The 20,146-nt window shown below is 40.4% G+C and overlaps 1 non-coding gene across 1 annotated transcript; it reads right to left on the reverse strand.

The window, feature by feature from the left end:
• Positions 1 to 1,075: 1,075 nt before the first annotated feature.
• Positions 1,076 to 1,202, reverse strand: LOC130037224 (small nucleolar RNA SNORA9). Its single transcript, XR_008794477.1, has one exon. It is a non-coding gene; the product is annotated as a small nucleolar RNA SNORA9 (small nucleolar RNA).
• Positions 1,203 to 20,146: the final 18,944 nt, after the last annotated feature.

Genomic DNA, 20,146 nt, shown 5'->3' on the forward strand with positions numbered 1-20,146 from the left:
ATGGTATTGCTGGGTCAAATGGGAGCTCAATTTCTAATTTTTTGAGAAGCGTCCATACTGTTTTCCAAAAGGGCTGAACTAGTCGGCATTCCCACCAGCAGTGAAGGAGTGTCCCTTTCTCGCCACATCTGTGGCAGCATCAATTGCTTTTGTTCTTTTGAATGTGTGCCAGTCTCTGAGGTGTCAGATGGTATCTCATTGTGGTTTTGATCTGCATCTCCCTGATGATTAATGATGTAGAGCATTTTCTCATGTGCTTTTTTGCCATTTGGATTTCTTCTTTGAGAAAGTTTCTGTTCATTTCATTGCCCCATTTTTTGATGGAGTTGGATGTTTTCTTCTTGTGGAGTTCAACCAGTACTTTGTATATCCTTGATATCAACCCCTTGTCAGATGTGTATTCGGCGAATATTCTTTCCCATTCTGTAGACTGTCTTTGTATTTTGGTCACTGTTTCTTTGGAGGTGCAGAAGCTTCTTAGTTTAAGAAAGTCCCATTTATCTATCTCTGTTTTCACTTGCTCAGTCAGTGGCGTGGCATCTTTGAAGATACCATTAGCTTCAATGTCATGGAGGGTTTTGCCAACTTTGTCTTCAATGTACCTTGTGGTTTCTGGTCTGATGTTGAGGTCTTTAATCCATTTTGATCTTACTTTTGTACATGGTGTTAGGCAGAGTTCTGAGCCCATTTTTTTGCATGTAGTGATGGAGAGCTTTAAGAGCACTTTATGTATCTTAGGTATTAGTCCTTTATCTTGCGTATGGTCTCAAAATCCTTTCAATCAGCAGAATGTCTTTTAATTGTAGGGCACATTGCTCACAGAATGCAGAAGTGTTCTAGTTTGATATAGTTCCGTTTCTGTTTTTATTACCTTTGCCACTTGAGTTCTTACATTTCAGACTTCACTGTGGTCATGATTTTGGAGAGTCTTGCCTATGTTTCCCCAATGGATTTTTCAAGATTCAAGTGCAATATAAAAATTTTAATTTACTTGAGTTGATTTTTGTTTACAGGGTGAAAGAGGGGTCTATTTTTCCCTTATTGCTTCTGTTTTATTCTTTTTCTTATTTTTCACGATTGTCTGAGATTTCTAACACCTTACTCTGAATGGAGCAGGTCAAGATCTCACAACGTTTCATAATTGCAAGCACTGTGGGAAAGCACAGGGTCACTCCAGACCCAAGTATGATGAAGGCTTGCACCTAATTTCATTTTTTTTAATTGTGACTATCTAGTTTTCCCGTAATCATTGGCTAAAGAGGTTTCCTTGCTCCAATTCATGCACTTCTTCATAAATAAATTGCTCATGCATCTGAGGGTTTCTCCCTGACTTCTCAATCCTATGCCATTGAGAAGAGACTTTTTTTCTTCCGGTACCAACCAATTTTGATTGCTAAAGCTTTGTGTCAGAATTTAAAGTCTGGGGACACAATGCCTCCCATTTTTCCTCAAGATTGCTTTGGCTATGTCAGGAGTTTTGTAGCTTAATGCAAATTTTAGAAAAATTTACTCCACGTCCTTGAATAATGCCACGGAAATTTTTTCAGAATTGCTGTTTCTGTAAACTACTTTGAGTTAAGATAGTCATTTTCAAGATGGCAATTATTATGATCCTTAAACGAAGAATATTTTTCTATTACATTAGTTCATTTTAAATTCCTTTCAGAAGTTTTTCAGTTTTCACTAAATAGGTCTTTTACCTCCTTTGTTAAACTAAGGGGTTTCTGTTTTTTACATGATTGCAATCGGGTTTATTTCTATTCTGAATTTGGGTTTTTTTTGTTGTTGTTTGTTTGTTTACATGTAAGAATAAATTAGAATCCTGTGCACTGGTTTTGTAGCCTGCTACTTTACTATATAAATATATTGTTTTGAGGAGTTTTTCAGAGGAGCCTTTTTGGGTTCCTACATACGAAATTCCTAACAGTGCTTCGTAGGTTTTAATAAGTAAATCTTTCACCTCCTTTCTAAAAATTGATTACACATTACCTAATGTTTTTCATAACTATAAGCAGGATTTTTAAATTAAATCACTCGTTTATCATTGTTTACATATAAAATCACAAAAGATTTTCCTGTTTGCTTTCGTAAGCTGCAACTTTCCTGTAAAGATTTATTGCTTCTAGGAGTGTTTAATGAATGATTGGTTATGCAGTCTTAGGGTTCTTGATATGTCATTTGTAAACAGTGAATTTGATTTCTTTGCCAATTTGAACACAAATTTAAATTTTTTTCTTCTTAATTTCTGTGGCAGCAGCTATCAGAACTGTATTGAATAATAGTGCTCTCAATATATTGTTACATCCATAACAGCGTTGGGAAGTCAAGCACTAAAGAAACAAATTGTGATTGAAGCCGACTTCAGGTTAACCATGTCACCATAACACTAGAAAATACTTTATCTGTGAAACAAACAAACAAAAAACTATAATGTATTTACAGAATAAAATAAGGGATTCACACTGTGCTAACATACACCTACAGAGAACAAAGGCAGTAAGAAAAATACAAAACCCAAGAAAAGTGAGACAGAAATAACATTTTTCCCTTTCTGATATTTGGGCCATTCTCAGTGGTACCTGAGAGTGACTCCCAGTTATTTGCTTGGGGACTTCCTGTGGACCTTTGGGGGCCAAGCAGTGCCAGGGACCCAGCACAGGAGATTCATGGCAAAACATGCTCTCAAGCCATTTGAGTGATTGCTCTGGACAGAGGATTATTTTTTAAGGGCAATAATGACTCTGTCCCCAGTGGCAATTACTTTTAATATAAGTTTACTCTTCCCCATAAAAAAACATAAATGGCCAAATACATTAAAAAAAAAAAAGGCCCTCCCGTTGTTCGTCGATTTGCTCGAGCGGGCCCAGTAACGTCTCCATTGGAGATTTTGTTGTTACTGTGTTTGGTATATCGAATACATCACGGGTGGCTTGCCAGGCTCTGCCGTGCAGGCGAGATACTCTCCGCAGCTTGCCGGGCTCTCCAAGAGGGGCAGAGGAATCGAACTCGGGTTGGCCATGTTGGCTGCATGCAAGGCAAATGCCCTACCGCTGTGCTAAATTTTTAAAGACACACAAAAGCCAGTAACCTACTTTATATTGTCTAAAGAAATTCTCCAGCTCTAGCGACACACAAAGGTCAAAAAAATGGAAAAAGATTTCCCATGATTTGAGAATTATGCTGAAAGTAGACTATAGACCAAACATGATTGCCACTCAATGCCTCTTTTGCAAACCACAGCACCCAAAAGGAGAGAGAGAGAATAAAAGGGAATGCTCTGCCACAAAGACGGGGGGGGGGGGGCGGGGATGGGGCTATGGGGGGATGGGGGGTGGGAAGGATACCAGGACCCATGGTGGTGGAAAATGGGTACTGGTGGAGGGATGGGTATTTGATCATTGTATAATTGAAATCCAAGCACAAAAATTTGTAAGTCTACAACTGTACCTCATGGTGTTTCACTAATAAAAATTAAAAAAAAATTCCCATGCAAATAATAGCCAAAAAGGAGCCACAAATGTAACCACAGTAATATTAGACAAACACTTACCAAGAAAAGCCTGTATGAGTGTTTGGATGAGCGCATGCGGCCAAGAGACCTGAGCGTTGGTGCTGGAGAAGTAGGAATCTTTAGAGCAGTGAGTGAATCCACGGAACTGTGAGGTCTGGAAAACGGGTCTGCAGCAGGAAATGAGGCAACCAGGGCATTTGCTCCCCAATGAAATGGGTTCATGTTTCCACGAACAGCCTTCACCAGGCATAGAAGAGGATGTTATCTGCTTAGATCCCAGTAGAAAAAGCTCCAGAATTTGTGTAATAGCTTAGAAAGGTCAAAGGAGGGAGGAGCTCTCTTAGATCTCCCATCCTGTCCAGCAGCAAAATCCTGCTCTTTTGTTTCCACAGGGCAACCAACAATCACCCTGATACCAAAAGCAGTCAGAGACAGCACAAAAAAGGAAAACTACAAACCAATAGCCCTGAAAAATAAAGATTATATGAACCTATCAATAGGTGCAGGGAACACATTTGACAAAATCCAACATCCATTAATGATTAAAAACTCTCAATTAAAAAATGGAGTTGGAGAAATTTCCCTCAATATAGTTAAAACCATTTAACACAAATCCATAGAAAGCATAGTACTGCATGGAGGAAAACTAAAAGCCTTCCCTTTCAGATGAGGCACAAGAAAAGGATGGGCTTTCTCACAATTTCTATTCAATATTGTACTGGAAGTTCATGCCATAGTAATCACACAAGAAGATATTAAGGTAACCAGATAAAAAGTCAAGCTCTCTTGATTTGCAAATTACATGATACTGTACTTAAAAGCTCTGAACACTCTACCTAAAAAAAACCCTCCTAGAAACAAGAGAATTGAATGATAAAGCAGAAGGCTAGAGAATAGACACCTCTCAGAGGAAGATAGGTGGATGAGCAGTAGGCAAATAAAAAAATGCTCAGCATCACTTATCAGAGAAATCCAAATCAAGACAACAAGGACACATACCACCTCACACCAGTGAGAATACAATCTGTTCATAGACTAGAAGGATTAATGTAGCCAAGATGGCAATAATCCTCCAAAGCATTATACAGATTCAATGAAATTGTATGATTCAATAAATCATAATAGATTCACTTCTTTATAAAAAATGCCCCTTGAATGTTCCTGACATTTATATGGACTGACAAATCCCCACCAAAAATAGCCAAAGAAATCCTAGGGAAAAAGAAAACTGGAAGAATCACTCTGCCCAATCTCAACTATACTGCAAAGCTGTAGTAAGTAAAGCAGTGTGGTATTAGAATAACACCACAGACCTTGGTATGTAAAATAATAAACAGACATTAAGACCAGTGAAATAGAACTGAAAACCCAGGAACAGATCCTCAGGTATATGGACAGCTAATCTTGAGTAAATAAGCAAAACATCTTAGGTGGAGCATGAGAACTTCTTCCACAAATGGTGCTGGGAAAACTAGTTGGTCAATGCAAAAAAAAACAAAAAAGAAATCAGAACCTTTTCTAATACCATGTACAAAAGTCAAATCAAAATGGTTAAGTACCTCAATACCCAAAAAAACATAGTCAGAAGAACACTTACGGACACTTGAAGCTAGAGGCATCTTTAAGGAGCCAACTGCCACTGGCCAAGCAAACAGAAACACAGATAAACAGGACAATATCAAAACAACTTATCTGAATGAAAACTGTTACAAAAACACAAAGATTCCCCCCAAACTGGAAGATAATTGACCATCATTCATTTGATAAATTGTTAATATCCAAGATGCATATAAGCACTGATAGAACCATGGGAAAAATCCAACCCCATAAACAAATGGAGAGAAGAGATAAAACGAAACTTCTTCAAAGACATACAAATGATCAAAAGGCATATGAAAAAATGCTATACATAAGTAATCATTATGGGAATGGAAATCAAAACAATGAGATAGCACTTTACACTACAAAACTGGCACATATCAAAAGATGAGGAAGAAGAGGCTGGGCTGATAAAATCTCAGGGCCAAAATAGGCTGCCAAAATGAAGAAGGACAAAAATGACTGTACTTTCAGTGCACGTATGCTGGCATCAGATGCATCCATCGAGGACCTGATGGTGCAGGCGCGAAAAATCAAGTAGAACATCATTGGTCTGACCGAGACGAGAAGGCATCAATCACATCATGCCATTTTTGACACTGGGGAAGAGCTATTCCTCAGAACATGTGACAAAAGAGGCGTCGGTGGTGTCGGTGTCCTTGTCAACACAAACTTGGCCATAAACATTGATTCATTCGAATGCCTAACAACCCGAATTGGACAATTACACTTAACAGATGTGGCTGGAGAAGTTCTAAAAAGAAGACCACACCTTCTACAAGATCATTGTCAGTGATTTTAATACCAAGATAGGACCGAGAAGATCAGCCGAAGAACTCCACATCAGGACCCATGGCCTAGAATGGAACGAACAGGGTGAGAGATTGTCCGAGTTCATCATGTCGACCAAGACCATCTATGGTATCTCACAATTGCAGAAGGCTAAATCTAAACGTTGGATATGGGAGTCTCCCAGTGGATGATTCCACAATGAAATTGACCACATCATATTCAATCAATGGTCTTGCCTGACCGATATTGCTGTCTGCGCTCTCCCCTCGCTCCAAAGAGGTGCATAATAGCAAAAGGATGCTTAGCGCGTGTGTGCATGTGCAAGAACTATGGGCAAAGGCCAGATTCCTGCACAAGACCAACCCGAGCTCAATCCTTGAGACCCCAGGTGTCCCTGAGGCCTCCAGGAGAGACCTCTAAAATGCAGAGCCAGGGTCAACCCAAGGCACTGTAGGGTGTGGCCGCAAAACAAAAGGAAAAAAAAAAACTGGAGGCAATTGAATGCAGCCTAAAGCTGCAGTGCTGACCCTCTCATGGCCCATAGTCGTGGCCATGTCCCTGTGTTTGGCAGCTGCAGACTCTGGAAGTCAGTTTCCACACCAAAGCGTGGTTCATTTTGGGGATCCTTGTATGGTCACCATCCTCATGTCCCTTGGGGGAACTTGCAGCACTTGGTGCCCTACACGAAGCCTAAGTTCCAGAGGCCCATCATCAGGATGTTGCCCATGTCACACCCACATGTCACACAGCTGGGTGTCTCTGAAGTATCACCAAATACGTGGACACATTATGGTAGTGATAGGAGGCCTATGTCCTCTACAAATTCACGAGCTTCCTAGTCAACTTCCTGAAGAGCTGTTTTCAACCTGGAAGTCATGTGGAAAGGCAAAGAGAAGCACAAGTCCTCACTTCCCTTCTTCTGCTTCCTTCCGTGCTCCATGGGAGAAATTCTGCTGCCCTGGTGCAAGGGGGTTGTGCTACAGTATGTCACGATCAGACTGGCCACCACCACCACCGCTGAGATCTGTGAGACGTGCAACATCTATGTGAAGGAACATTCAGCTTGCAGAGAGCTTGCGTGCATTTGGTCATCATCAACGTGCCCCCGTTCTTTGCCATGTATAGCCTCCTGATATTTTATTAAACACCAAAGGAGGATCTGAGCCCATCTAGCAAATGGGGATGTTCTTTCATGTGAAGCTCATTATCTTCTGGAAAACAGTGGTGATTGCTTTGTTGGTAAAATTTCATGTGATTTCAGACAGCAGAGACAGAAACATTCTGCATAGAAATGTTCATTGCTGCCATAGTCCACCACTACACCTTATATGGGAGATCAAGAATTACGAGTGTGCAACTCTTTGTTCCTCGAAACGTCACTTTTTCCACTTCACAACCACACACTGGTAATTACCACGAGCTTGGAGACACACTGATGGCACAGAATGTGCTCAGTACAGTTAGAGGTACCTGAAGACCTTTAAAATGACAAAGAACGTCACATAAAAGCCGAAACTTCGGAATCCATAATCCAGTGCTGCACTTCTTTATGCTTTTTCTTTCTTCCTTTATTTCTCTTCCTTTCTTCCCTCCTTCATTTCCTCCTACCATGCTCCCCTCTCCCTTTCTCCTCTTTTTTTTTTATTCTTTCCTTTTTCCTTCCTCCCATCCTAGACCATGGGTTGGACAGCCAATCTATGGAGAAGACATCAGACATAAGGACAGTCGGTCAAGGTACAAGTTCCAGTTCTGCACAGACTCATTAGGCTCACCTTGACCTGCCTCCAGTGAGGCTCCCACACTCCCACAGGCAGAGAGGGAGTGTCCCAGTGTCTGCCCACAGGAACTGAGGGGGGGTGTTAAAGAAAGAAAGAAAGAAAGAGAGAGAGAGAGAGAGAGAGTGGTCTGCCATAGAGGCAGGCAGATGGGGGGAAGGAAGACATATGGAGAACATGCATACTGGCATACTGCTGAAGAAATGGGTGTTGGAACATTGTATGACTGAAACCCAATCATGAGAAACTTTGTAACTGTGTATCTCATGGTGATTCAATGCAATAAAAAATATTTGAAGTGCCCCTCAAATCTGTGTGTGTGCGTGCGCGTGAGAGAGCAAGAGAGTGAGAGAGAGAGAGCGAGCAAGCGAGCGAGAGAGACTATCTTTTTAGTCACTGTATCTGTGTATATTTGAAATACTGGAACGTTAAAGCCAGGTTAAAATAAAAATTAAAGGCCCTTAGGACAAGCTGGAGTTCAGTTGTGAAGTCTCATGTACCAATATTTAGAACTATCTGGTTTTTGATATATTTTTAATGATTCTAGGATGACTAGACTGAGGACTCCACCCAGCTACTTAGTGAAGTTGAAAGGAGAGCAAGCCAGCCATACCCTGGAGAACTTAGGGTTTACTTGTGAAGAGTTAGCCCTGATACTAAATGGAAGAGGCCACTTTAATATGGGAGCAGCCTGGAAGTTGTCTTTCCTTGCAGTTTCATTAAAGAACAAATCAAATAAATCAAGATAATTAATTGTAATCACCATTTTAAATTAAATTGTTAGTATGTATGTTAAAGTAATTGATTTAAATTTGTCTTGAAAGTTTTACAATTATGATGTTGAAATTAATAAGTAGCTATTGTTTTGTGAGAACTTTGGTGGAACAAGGCTTCCCAGAACTAGACTCTAAGGAAAATTTTGGATAGGAAGCAAGGGAAGTGCTCAGGAATAATCATTCCATGAAAAGAATGGAATAATAAAACATTGCATGATATTTGCTTTTATATAAATTAAGATCCATTTGGAAGACATTGTCGTTTTAAAAAAATCTTTACTATTTTAATTATATGACTATAAAGTTAAGTATATAACTTGTAGTTAGTTATATAGTACAATAATTTATGTTATATTATTAAATAATTATTATAGCACTGTCACTATAACTCTGTCCTCCCGTTGTTCATCATGTTCATCAATTTTCTTGAGCGGGCACCAGTAACATCTCCATTGTGAGACTTGTTGTTACTGGGTTTTTTTTTTTTTTGCATATCGAATACATCATGGGTAGCTTGCTAGGCTTTGCCGTGCGGGCAGAATACTCTTGGTAGTTTGCCGGGCTCTCCGAGAGGGGTGGAAGAATCAAACTCAGGTTGGCCACGTACAGGCAAACACCCTACCGGCTATGCTCTCACTCTGGTTCAAATAATTATTATGTGCTACATAATTTAAATTAAGTATTTGACTACAAAATTAAGAGAGAGAGAAGGAAAGCGCCTGCCATAAAGGCAGGCTAGGGGAGGGGCAGTGACAGGAGTTTCCCCCGGGTCATTTGTGGTGGGAAATGGACACTGGTGGAGGGATGGGTTTTGGAACATTGTATGCCTGAAAACCTGGTCATGAAAGCTTTGTAACTCTGTATCTCATAGTGATTCAATTAAAAACTTCAAAAAAGCCAATAATTTAACATACCTAGCAATATTTGATCTCTGAGATTTTTGGTAAGTTTAAATTGTTAGGCTGATTTGGTAACCTTAGCAATAGCTCCATTCCTCGATGCTCCTGAAGAGTCTGGAGGAAGTCTCCAGCTCAGGAATTTATTGTTTCTTCACTATGGATTACAGATGAAAGGGAAGAGAAATGGGGGCGTTTTAAACTTCAAACTGCTAGGTTACCCTGTGACTTTGGGTGATTTCTAAAATAAAGGATTAAGTTTTAAAAAACGGGACACAGTTATAAGAAGAATTTTTTGTTTGTTTCTGAATTTTTTATTGGATTCTGCAAAGCCAGAGAGCCCTAATAAGAATTTTTAGGCTATACTGCTAATTATTTTGCCTAGAACATGAAAATGCATTTCATTAACACAAATCATCTTATATGGTAGTTTTGACACCTGGTCTGAAACACAGTCATGACCTAAGTCTTAAGTATAAATATGAAATTTTTATAGTGCTTAATATGTGATTAAATTAAATAATTCTTGATATATGATAATATATGTGAGTTTTTAAAACTCTTTAATATGTTTTCCTAGAAATTGTGGTTTTAAGGATGCAAAATAAACCTAGGTTAATTTACAACAGGAGCAAAGCTTTTTTTGTGTTTTTGGGTTTTTTTTGCTTTTTGGGTCACACCTGGCGATGCACAGGGCTTACTCCTGGCTCTGCACTCAGGTGTTACTCCCGGCGGTGCTCAGGGGACCATATGGGATGCTGGGAATCGAACCCGGGTCGGCCGCGTGCAAGGCAAAGGCCCTACCCGCTGTGCTATTGCTCCAGCCACGTAGCAAAGTTTCGCTGGAGCAAAAGTGTAGTATGTAATAGTTAACTCTTAAGTATTCTAAAGATTTTGGCTATTTATAGAATAATGTGTTTGTGTTTGGTTTTTGTTACACTTGAAAGTTTTGTAATTTTCAGTGTACCAATATTGTCTGGTCTATGCATGTGAAACGGTGCTGTGAAACGGTGGCTCTTAAACCAAGTTTGCGAATGTCTCCAGTATTTTAACTCAGAACTGTGATAGGATGAGAACCCACGTGTCCATGCTTTTCTGTTACTACGTGAGACCACAACTTGGGCTCTTCATAGAAAGGTTCCCCTGATGAAGTAAAATGAAGAAAGAAAAAGGAGCACAACCTGATGACAGTTAGCTCCCCGTCCCTCTTTGCAAAACTGAGAGCTGGGATTATGAAGACATCACCATCTCAGGATGGCGATGGTTGGATAGTATGATATTTTTAAGAACAGTTCTGAGTGCTTTATGAATAGGGAATTTTAGGAAAACAAAATATGTCTTAGGGTAAAGGGAACTTAGGATTTTAAATACTGTAGTAGAAGTTATTGTCTCGTGGGAAAATGGCCTTTTAAAAAAGGAGGAAAAATAGAAAGCTAGAAGAAATATTTGACTTCAAACTAAGGTAGACATAACTGATTTTAAATATTGTCCCCTTTCATAAAATTGTGTTAATTTTCAAGCACTGTTTTAAAGATATAAATATGAACAGTGTCTAACATTATCTAAACTGTGTACTGCAGATGGGGAAAATGTGGTTAAGCTAAATTTTACATCAAATAGAATGTTTTTACACAATTTTAAAGTTTAAAAGAAATAGAGGAGGCCCAAGCGATATTACAGCAAGTAGAGTGTTTGCCTTGCATGTGACAGGCCAGTTTGATCCCTATATGGTCCCCTGAGTCCTGCCAGGATCCCTGAGCACAGAGCCAGGCACAAGACCTCAGCTTCCTCACTCCCAACCTTTCACTGAAGTAAAGAAGAGAAAAAGAGAAAGTCAAAGAAAAGGAAAAATAGAGTTGTCATGCGTGTAACAAAATGTTGAAGATGAGCATAAAATTAAATAATTTGGTGCATGATCATACCAAATGTTTGTTTGAAATGAATTTAGAAACATTGTGTTCTTTCAGTTAATTACCTGAGTATTACACATCAGGATGTTAGTGAGATATTTGCTTGTATCTTTCCTTAATGTCTTTTGTGTGTTTTGCTCATGTCAATTTCTTGTTGTGTTGGACAAGGAATACTTATAAAGCTATGCTTTTTCTATAAATTAATGTGTGAGTGGATTAATTCTAAAATACTAGCAATGCAGGTGGACTCTGATTAAAGAACCTGGGCACTCATCACATTCACTTATTTTAAGCTTGAGTTGCCTTAAAATTGGTCTTAAATCCTAATACCTCCTTGGATGGCCCTGAGACAAGCTCTATACTAGCCTGACTTCTACACCGGAGTGTGTCTGGACCCACATGAATTATAACTGGATAATGGCTCTTCTTTGGAAAAGGCTTAAGGAAGCAACTGACAAGGAAACTAAGGGGTTGGGAAAATGAAAACAAATTGGCCTGAAGCCAATTTGTAGTTTGGGGAACAGGACCAGGTGTCCTACACACCCAAAACTCCAAATCAACAACCTAAATACATGTCTCAAAATCTGGAGAAGGAACGACAAATAAAATAGCACTGTAGCACTGTCCTACCATCGTTCATCTATTTGCTCCAGCGGGCACCAGTAACATCTCCATTGTGAGACATGTTGTTACTGTGTTTGGCATACCGAATACGCCACAGGGAGCTTTCCAGGCTCTGCCGTGTGGGCGGGATACTCTCGGTAGCTTGTCTGGCTCTCAAAGAGGGACGGAGGAAGTGATTCCAGGTCAGCCACGTGCAAGGCAAACACCCTGCCCGCTGTACTATCGCTCCAGCCCACAAATAAAATACAAAGACTGAAAGGATAAAATTGAAGTCAAGAGAGGAAATCAATAATATAGAAAGCACAAAAGAAATTCAAAGAATCAATAAAACTAGCAGCTGCTTCCTCAAATGAAAAGCAAGAGAGACAAACCTTTCACTACACTCACAATCAAGAGAAAAGAAAAAAATGTTCAAATAAAATAAATCAGAGACCAAAAGTGTAGATCATTACAGATCCCTTGGAATTTCAGTATGTAAGAGGTCACTATGAAAAACTTTATGATATTAAGTTGAAGAATCTGGAAGAAATGAACAGATTCTTAGAATCAGCACTGTCTGTCCTCCTATTGTAAATTAATTTGCTCGAGCGGGCCCAGTAACGTCTCCATTGTGAGACTTATTGTTACTGTGTTTGGCATATCGAATGCATCATGGGTAGCTTGCCAGGCTTTGCCATGCAGGTGAGATACTCTTGGTAGTTTGCCAGGTTCTCCAAGAGGGGCGGAAGAATTGAACCCAGGTCGGCCTGGTTGGCTGCGTGCAAGGCAAACACCCTACCCGCTGGGCTATCGCTCCAGCCCTCTTAGAATTATATCATTTAAAAAATCTGAATGAGAAGGATGTAGTGTTTATTAATAGACCAATCATGACTAAGTAGTCTCATCAAGAACAACATTCCAGGTCCAATGGGGTTACTGGAAAGTTCTATCTGACTTTCAAAGAAGGTTTTTACTAAAATGGAAGAAAAAAATCATAGACCATATTGGTGAATGCAGAGATAACTTCTGACAAGTTTCAGAATCCATTCATGTTGAAAAAAAGAACTTTATTAAAATAGGGGTGGAAGAAACCCTTTTCAAGGCAGTAATGACCATCTGTAACAAGCCCAAGGCCAAGATCTTTGTTTTTTTTTTAAATTGTTTTTATTTTATTTTCATGATTTTTGGTAACACCCTTCAGTTTTCTTACCAAACTCAGGAGTCACTCTCCTGACGGATTCAGGGACCATATTGGATGCTAGGGATTAAACCCGGGTCAGCCACATGCAAGGCAAGCACCTTAATCACTGTGTTATCCATCCAGCCCAACAGCCAGTATCATTCTTAATAATAAAATATGCAAAATATTTCTTCTCAGATAAGGTACAAGGATGTCCACAATCCTTTCATACTCCACTTTTATTCAATATTGTATTAAAAGTCCTGGCTACAGCAACAAGGCAAGAAAAATGAATCAAGGGACTCAAATTGTGAAAGAAGTCCAATCATTACTATTTGACCATGACATGATAGTATATTTCGAAGACCCTAAAGAGTCAACCAAATGCTACTAAAATTAATAAATCAATACAGTAAAACTCGCTGTAAAAAACCCAATGCACAAACATTGGAGTCATTCTTATATACAAATCAGTGAATGAGAGGAGTAAGCCACCAAGGAGTCTATCCCAATTATATTAGTGTCCAAAATAAATATATCAGTTTCCAAAATATCAAGAATCTCTGATTAAACCTAACAAAAGATGTAGATCTACATCATGAAAACTTTCAACCACTTAATAAAGACATAGAAGACCTTAGGAAATAAAAAACAATTCCATGCACAATTACAGACAGAAAGACTAAATTTATTAAAATTATTAATCTACCTTAGCTCATATATTCAACATAATGCCCATCCAAATTCAGATGACATTCTGCAAAGACCTAGAAAAGTCAGCAATATAGTTTGTACGGAATCACAAGAAACCACAAAAAGTCAAATCCATACTGAAAAAGAAGAGATTTGTAGGTATCTCATTACCTATAATTTGAAACTACATTTATAAAACTATACGGATCAAAACTGCAAGGTACTGGCCTAAAATTAGGCTTTATTCAAGTTACTGGAATAAAGGTACTGCAAGGTACTGGAATAACGTTTGGTTTTATGATCAATGTTAAGAATTGAATACTCAAGGTAAAAAAATATTTATAGACATAACTTTGATAAAAGGAGGTGAGAACATGAAAAGGAGTCAAGATAGCCTCTTCAAGAAATGTTGCTGAGAAAATTGGATAACCACAGGTAAAACATTAAAGCTGGATCCACATCCAAAAGTCAAATCAAAGTGAATAAAAGATCTTGAGATCTGACTGGAAACTAAAATACATTTAGGAAGATATAGGCAGAATAGTCTGAGATTTCAACCTCAAAGATGTCTGCAATAATATGATTGGCAAAGGAAACAGAATGAAAAATAAACAAATGGGACTATATTAAAATGTTTCTGCATGGAAAAATGAAAGGCTGAAACTAAAAGACAGCCAACGAAATGTGAAAAAACTTGCATTCAACACATCATAAAGGGTTGATCTCCAGGATATTTAAACTACTTAAAAAGATCAAAGAAAAATATCCAAAGACCTTATCAAGAAGTGGGTGGAGGAAAGGACTGAGCGATAGTATAGGAGGTAGGGCATTTACTTTCCCACAGCCAACCCGGGTTGAATCCTCAGCATCCAGTAAGGTTCCCTGATCATCGCCAGAAGTAAGTAATGAGGGCAGATCCAGGAGTAACCACTGAGCACTGAGGTATCCCCTCAAAACTGAGATGGGCCTAAGAGATGCTGCATTTGGCAAAGGAACCAATTGATAGTTGAGCAGCAGGAGCTGTTCTCTATCCTCACATGGGGCCACCGCCACCCATGGGGACAAGATGCCTAGGTTTCGCACCATCACTGGACCTGTCAGCTGTGCCCCAGCAGTTTGTCTTTTAGTCCTGGTTTTGCTACTCTCTAGCCAGGGCCATGTGTCTGCTGCTGAGAGTCCTGTGCTCAGTACCTTGTAACTATCTGGATGTCTGAGCCCTGTCTGTACCTGAGCTATCCTGAGCATCAGAGCCTTGCCTCTAACTGCCAGAATCTGGGCACGAGTGATACTGTGCCTCGTGTCAGGGTACACCATACTACCTAATCTATTGGGAGGACAGTATCCAGAATGCATGTTCTCAGAGAGAGAGACAGAGAGTCAGAGAGAGAGAGTCAGAGACAGAGACAGAGACAGAGACAGAGACAGAGATACAGACAGAGAAAGACAGAGAAAGAGAGATAGAGACAGACAGATAGAGAGAGCACCCCAACTCGGGACTTCCTTTAATCTGCTGCCAAATCCTACCCTCAGCATTCCAATTCTGTGTTCAGATTGACTCCCTGTTCCATGGGCTGAGATTGGCTCCCTGTTCCTGGGACTCTACACCTCAGCTCCTGCTGTGTCTCCCTCCCCCCGCCCTGAGTAGTGGTTACCTTAAATTCTTTTAGGGATTGTGGCAAAGGCCTATCTTCTAAAACTCCTTCCTGTTGGCATGTGGACGCTCGTTTTGCTTGGGACTCCTAGGTGCCACACTTGTTCCCTAACTGGAACAGTGGGGTAGGAGTCAGTGTCCCTGATGGCTGGTCAGATAATTAGTGGGGCTCCAAGACTTGAGAGACAGACACGCTCAGACCTGTGACAACTAAAATCTATTTCACTAAGACCAGGGAACTTTGGAGAGAATATTCCCATATGAAGAAACAGAAAATATAAAAACATCCCTTAACACCCATAGAAACATATAGAACCATTTACAAGTGAAAAACACATTTAACTATTAGCCTTGAGGAGATATTTTGCATCTTCTAGATTTTGTGCTTCATAGTTCTTGTCCTTGTAGTTTGTGTTGGAATCTAAAATAATTATTTCTGTGACCTGGGTTTTAGTGGGTAGTCTTCTAATCAGTGACTATTATCATGGAAATGGGTTTCTGCAGAAGTTTTCTCTATTTGCACATTTACTTTTCCAATGCCCTTCCTGATGGCAGTAATAACATCTCCCTTTGGAGCTAGTTCTGAAGTTCTCAAGTGCAACAGCAGTTCGGGCTCGATTCCTGTGTCCTCTGTTCCCTATTTCAATCGACTTTCTTTCTCACTTTCAGTAGTTCTCCAAGGCTAACCCTTGAAACCAAGCCTACTATTTGAAACTTTCTCTGAATGTCCAGGGCAGTCTATGCTGCCAGTAGGCACAGACACGCCTCATTCATGGGTGCTCACCATCAGACAATAAGGATGCTGAGTCTGGTGAGGGAAGGAAGGTATTGTCATTTGGATAATTTGCTCCTGTACAGTTATCAGACAGCTAACCTTTGATATAAGGAAAAAGCTTCTAATGCAAGCTGTGAGTTCCAGGCCTAGCCAATATGAAACCAGAGAGCACTGAGAAATGAGCAAAGAGACTTAAGGTGGTACAAGAAAATGTCTCCTAAACTGACTTGAGGAACTCAGGAAGGCTATATCCTCAGGCTTGTGTAATTCACTGAATGGTGACACAGCAGCCACCGAAATATTTCTTCTACTTGTATGTTTTCAGATGGAGAAACCACCAAATGGTTCCAGATGACACACCATCGGGCTGTCCAATGAACAACTGGGGAAAGTTTGATTTGAAGTTTCTCCATAAAGAAGGACTCAGCCACTTCTGTACCAAGTCTGGCCACAACACAATTTGGGAGGTCAAGTATGGCCAGCACAAGGAAGTATAAACCATAGTGCTGTCTGGGAATTCTATTAGTTTTGTAAAAATATGGGTAAGCACATTGTTCACCTTATGTTCACCTGCTTTATGCTTTATGAGAAAAACCTGGACTTTGTTGGAATTGTAAATTGGTACCCTCTTTTCTTGCCAAATACCATGAGACTAGAACAATGGACAACCCCTAAGAGCCCTCTTCCTGCAGTGCTCATAGCCCCAGAGTTGTTTCTCCCTTATCCATACCCACAAATGGACCTGTTGACTATCAGGAAAGCAGGAGACTTAGGATTTATGGCTTTGTGCCCACTTCAGGAGGCTCCCCAGGGATGCAGGAAATATCCAGGATCCATGTGCCTTTCTCCTTGAAAGTTATAGGCCAGATAAAGCCAGATCTAGGGTGATTCTCGAATGACCCTGAGAAGTACATAATGAAGTTCCAGGGTTTTCTGCAAATGTGTGAAATGGCATGGACAGTTATAATACTCATCTTAAATCAAAACTTAAAAACAAACAAAAGAGTACTGTACAAAAGTACATAACTTGATTATGTACTTATCTGAGTCTTATAATCATTTCTGGAGAATTCAGAATCCTTTGATAAATAAAATATATTCCACAGCGCAGTGGCAGTCTGTCCTGTAGACTCAGGATGGAATTACAAGCAGCCAACTGCTGCTTGGTGCCTAGACACTGTGAGTTACAGAGTAGGGAAAATAACAAGAAGCAGAGACTGACCCCTTAATTATGCTTTGTTGATCATTATTGAGCAGGAACCAGAGAAAACACCCACAATATCTTTAGAGTGTCAGGGAAGCAATTAGAAAATACACTACCTAAATCCTATGCAAGGTGAACTAATCTTATGGAAAAAAATGTTTCTGCAGGCTGCCCCAGATATACGGAGAAAGTTTCAGAAGATAGGTGTGGGTCTGGAGGTTGTCCTTGGAGAACTATTGAAAGGGGCTTTGGCAATCTATTGCAACAGAGAACAAGAGGGCACAGGAAGAAATAGAGCCCAAGAGTGGTTTTGCATTTGAGGACTTCAACAGAAACTCAAAAGGGATATGCCATTTCTGCCATCAGGACGGGCACTGGAAAAGTGAATGTCCAAATAGGAGAAACTTCTGCAGAGACCCCGTCCATGATAATAACAAGCACTGGTTACAGGACTACCCACCAAGTCCTAGGTCCCAGAAATAGTTGCTCTAGAATCCAACACTGCAAACCACAGGGACAAGAAGTTTGAAGCACAGCATCTACAAAATAGATATATATTTTCAAGGTTAATAATTGTTTTCTTCTCTTGGAAATAGTTCTATGTCTTTCTATAAGGGCAAGGGAGTACTTTATATTTTCTATTTCTTAATATGAGAATATTTGCTCTAATGTTCTTTGGTTTTAGTGAAATGGGATTTAGTTGCCACATGTCTAACCATGTCTGTCACACTAGAGTCTTGAAACCCCAATGATCATTCGACCACCATCATAGAAACTAACCACAGCTTCACCAGAGCTCCAGTTAGGGAACAGGAGTTGTATCCTAGGGGTCCAAAGAAAGACCAGCATCCACATGTCAACAAGAAGTCATTTCAGAAGATGGGCCTTTGGCCCAATCCCTAAAATAAATTTAGGTTAATCACTCCTGACATTAGGAGTTAATGCTTTAGGGGATAAATTAATAATTTAGGGGAATTCTTCAGTAGAAGCTGAGGTGTAGAGTGCTAGGTCACTTTCAATCTCTGCCTATGGACCAGGCAATCAGAACGTAGAATAGGATGGCTTGGGGTGAGACTCGGCAGTAGATAAAAGGAAGCCCCCCTCCCTCTGTCTCTGAGCACACATTCTCTGGACTCTCTCCTCTCTCCATGGATCAGGTCTTTCCTAGACATGGGGCTCAGACCCAGGCAGGGCTCAAGATGCCCTGTAGTGACAAGGCACTGAGCACAGGACTCTCACACACACACACATGAACATGGCCAGAGAGTAGGAAAGCAAGGACTGCATGACAGGAACTGCTGGGATAGAGCTGTGAAGCCCATTTGATGGTACAGAACATAGGATCTAATCTGCCTGGGCAGCTGTGCTGGAGACAGAGGAAAGCTTAGATGAGATAGAGAGCAACGCAGGGACAGGACCCAGGCATTGTTCGTGGGGGGGCAAGTAGACAGCTTGGGACAGGACAGGGAAGTCGTCCACGGGTCCAGAAAGTGTCAGGGACAGGACATGGTTATCATTCACAAGTAAAGGTGAGGCCTGGACATCTAGGGAAGGACCTGGAACCATTTATTTTTCTGTACAAGAAACTAACTTTCAATCTTCTGAGTTTTAGGTGCAAATATTTCATACAATTCTCCCAAACCCACCACCGCTTTCTTGCTAATGAGAGTGCAGCAGGTATGGCATTTGCCATTCTTTAGCTCTTTGGGTCACACTGGCAATGCTCATGGGTTACTCCTGGCACTCTAATTACTCTTGGCAGTTCTCGGGGCACCATACAGGATACTGCAGATCTAAGCCAGGGCGGTCTTGTTCAGGGAAAATTTCCCACCTGCTGTACTATTATTACTATTATTACGCTGGAGCGATAGCACAGCGGGTAGGGCGTTTGCCTTGCATGCAGCCAACATGGCCGACCTGAGTTCGATTCCTCCGCCCCTCTCGGAGAGCCCGGCAAGCTACCGAGAGTATTCGATATGCCAGACACAGTAACAACAAAGTCTCCAATGGAGACGTTACTGGACCCGCTCGAGCAAATCGATGATCAACGGGAGGGCCTGTACTATTATTACAGTAGGGCATTTGTTTTCTACACAGCCAACCCAGATTGGATCCCTGGCAATTTATGTGGTCCCCTAATCACCAATAGGAGTGTTCCCTAAGCGGGGACTGTGGAGTAAGCCCTGAGAAAAGAAGATAAAAAAAGGATAGAATTGGTGAAAAAGAAGAAGGAAAAGAATGGTGGGAGGAAAGGCTAAAAGAAGACAGAATTGAAGGAGAAGGGAATAAGGAAGAATGAAAGAAAGAAATCAAAGAAAGAAAGTTAGAAATAAGGGAAAGAAAAACCAAAAGAAGCAAGTATCAAAAGTAAGAAAGGAAAGAATGGAAGGAAGAGGAGAAGAAGGAAGGAAGGAAGGAAGGAAGGAAGGAAGGAAGGAAGGAAGAAAATCCAGAAGGAAGGAAAGAAGAAGAAAACTGGAGGATTCCAGGACTGAAGGAAGGGAGGGAAAGAAAGAAATCGGATGGAAGGAAGAAAAAAGAACGAACGTATTAAAAAAAGGGGGTAAATGGAGAGGGGAGTATGGTAGGAGGGAATGAAGAATGGAAGAAAAAGGAAGGTAGAGAAATAAAGGAAGAAATAAAATAGAATAAAAGAAACAAAAGAAAGAAAAAGAAATGGGGAGGAAGTGAGGGAGGAGGGAATAAATGAGTGAAGAAAGAAAGGAAGAAAAATAAAAGGAAGAAAAAGAAACGAGGATGGAAGGAAGGAATGAAGGAAGT

This window comes from Sorex fumeus, unplaced genomic scaffold (assembly GCF_029834395.1).
Source record: "Sorex fumeus unplaced genomic scaffold, SorFum_2.1 ptg000071l, whole genome shotgun sequence".
Taxonomy (NCBI): domain Eukaryota; kingdom Metazoa; phylum Chordata; class Mammalia; order Eulipotyphla; family Soricidae; genus Sorex; species Sorex fumeus.